Genomic DNA, 2966 nt, shown 5'->3' with positions numbered 1-2966 from the left:
ACTTGAAGTGTGTATATATACAAAGATTTATATGCCTGTAAGTATAGGCTCTCCTGCTCTCAGTGCATACACATTAAAAGAGAGATATACTTTTAAAATATAAACAAAGTTTTAGCAAGTTAGTTGATTGGTTGGTTTATTAGATTAATGACTACGAGAGGATTGCTAAAGGCTTCATACCACGTCTACACCATCAGTAAAGGAAACTTAAGTCATTAAAATTGGGAATAAGGTAATTTTTCATAGTATACACACTCTTCTTGATGTATATGACCGCTTTATTGGTTTTGGATCTTATCAACTACATAAGACTCATTAATTAACTCTCACATTCTTCCCTATAAAGAAAACCTAATCGACGAGGATGGGATTCGAACCCACGCAGGGAGACCCTATTGGATTAGCAGTCCAACGCCTTAACCACTCGGCCACCTCGTCTTGTGACTGTATGAAGATGCGTATGCATATGTATTTGTGTATTTCTGGCAATGTGTTAGGTTAAAATTACTTATTTTATTTTAAAGGATATGAGCTACAACTCTTAAGACGGTCACTAGAAGTTGATAATTACAGATAAAGGTAACCACATTGCTGGCAGATCTTATCTGTAACGATAAGACTTTTTATCTCTTCTCTGTGCATTTTTCCACATTTGAGACTCTTAAACTGCCAAAGCTCTTTACTAAGACTTGGTTGAAGTATTTTTCTAAGTTGTAATATAAGCTGTGACGTTCCTGGTGTGGGAAGTTTTAATTCTTAGTCTTGTTCCTAACTTCTACCTTGGTTACGGTACCATCCATGAGACCAGCCTTTACACCTTTTCAGTTGTCTGTGTAACGCAGCATATATAACCCACCCCTCCGTTAGTAATATACTGCAAAGTTGGTACATAAAGTTCCCGGAAAAAGTTTCTTGTCATACATTAACCAATCACAGTTGTGATTTATACTAACTATAATTCCTCATATCTGTAGTCAATCTGAGTGAGGGGTTAAGATAAGATTTTATTCTGATTTTTAACCCTGGAGGGTTAGCCACCCATCGAAAGACTGTCTTATTTCCATTGGGGTCCTCAATCTTGTCCCCAGCATGCCACCCACACCAGTCGACTAACACCCATGTACTTATTTACTTGTTAGGTGAACGGGACAGCAAGTGTAAGGAAACACGTCCGTTTCTACCCTTGCCGGGGATCGAACCACGGATACTCAGTGTGTGTGAAGCGAGAGCGTCGCCTACTTGGCCATGGGCCACCAGTATAATGTAGAGAATGGTGTTAATAAAATACTCATTAGGTTAGATAATATATCAGAGACTGCATGAACAATCTGATGTAAAATATGAGAACAATTTCTTCTGGGATGGTCGTTGTTGGCTCATGGTAAGTCTACTCAGTGTATGTAGAACTGGAATCTTCTTTTGTGTCCCATTGGGAATTTTGCTGTCATACATATGCTAAGATGGGGATAACCTATTTCATTGGAAGCATGTTATATTGTGACGTGATTTAGATTTTGTAACCGAAATGGCTAGTATATTGTGCATCCCATATCCATCTTGTGGACGGTAGCACAAGAGAATATGGGTACACAAAAGGCCTAGGAACTAGGCCTCAAAAGGGTTAACAGGAGTACATCTGGATTTAAATCTACAGTTCACTTATCTGTTACAATTAAATTTAGGAAATTTGCTTAATATTATCAGGTATCGTCCGTGATAGCAGATAAAATCTTACATTTAGGTTATAGCATACAGATTCAGGTGACTACTGAGGGAGGAAAAAATGATAGAATGGATAATGAGACCCTTCATAACTAGAGATGCCAAGCCAGTGATGATTATTTTCAAATCGTTTGTTTTCTCTAGGCTAGAATATTGTTGTAGGCTAACGGCTCTTTTCAAGGCAGGTGAAACTGCAGACCTGGAGAATATACTGCACGTATATCATAAAACACCTAAATTACTGGGAACTGTTGAACGCAGTCGACATATATCATAATATACACTTGTAAAGTCCTAGAGGGACTAGTCCCAAATCTACACACGGAAATCACTCGCTACGAAAGCAAAAGACTCGGCAAGCGGTGCAACATCCCCTCCCAATGAAAAGCAGGAGCGCCATGAGTACGCTAACAGACATCACAATGAGTATCAGGGGCCCAAGACTGTTCAGCTGCATCCCAGCATACATAAGAGGGATTACCAATAGATCCCTGGCTGTCTTCAAGAAGGCTCTGGACAGGCACCTAAAGTCAGTACCTGATCAGCCGGGCTGTGGTTCTTACGTCGGTTTGCGTGCGGCCAACAGAAACAGCCTGGCTGATCAAGTCCTAATCCACGACGAGGCCTTATAATGGACCGGGTCGCAGGGGCTTTGATCCCAGGAACACCCTCCAGGTATTCTTCAGGGAAACTTCGAGGTCCTATTTATGATTAAAATGATACATAACCTAGACATCTTGCCTTAAGATGCAAATACTGTAGTGTGGGTTTTCTTATTATCTGCCATTTTATATTTGGTATTTTGGAAACAGATGGGCTGTTTATATGTGGTCTTTTGTGCAAAAAGGAGAAATCGTGGAAACTAAATATGCTAGTAATGTACTAGTTACATTACTGCTAGTACATTACTTTTTTGGGTTATCCTAGGTTCTCTACACATATGCTGCTATGTATGATAATTCTATGTAACTGTATTTGTGTATACCTGAATAAACTTACTTACTTACTTAGTTACTCTAATCCGAGAGAGATATCCACGTAGCTCTGCAGACAGCGCTGGGAACCTATGTTTTTCTAATTCAACAAAATATAAAAATATGGATATGTGTACGTATGTATGTATGTGTGTGTACAAGTGTACATGCAGTGTACACTTGTACACACAAAATTTAGGGCCGATGGAGACTTGTGTTAACTTCCTACTGAAGTAGAGAACAGTGTGTCCATACAATTAGTGTTACAAC

General features: G+C 39.3%; 1 non-coding gene across 1 annotated transcript; it reads right to left on the bottom strand.

Annotated features, from left to right (window-relative positions):
• Window positions 1-356: 356 nt before the first annotated feature.
• On the bottom strand, window positions 357-438 carry TRNAS-GCU (transfer RNA serine (anticodon GCU)). The gene has a single exon. It is a non-coding gene; the product is annotated as a tRNA-Ser (tRNA).
• Window positions 439-2966: the final 2528 nt, after the last annotated feature.

Source organism: Cherax quadricarinatus, chromosome 2 (genome assembly GCF_038502225.1).
Source record: "Cherax quadricarinatus isolate ZL_2023a chromosome 2, ASM3850222v1, whole genome shotgun sequence".
Lineage (NCBI taxonomy): Eukaryota > Metazoa > Arthropoda > Malacostraca > Decapoda > Parastacidae > Cherax > Cherax quadricarinatus.
The sequence above is the reverse complement of the archived record's forward strand: the minus strand, read 5'-3'. Positions and strand labels throughout refer to the sequence as shown.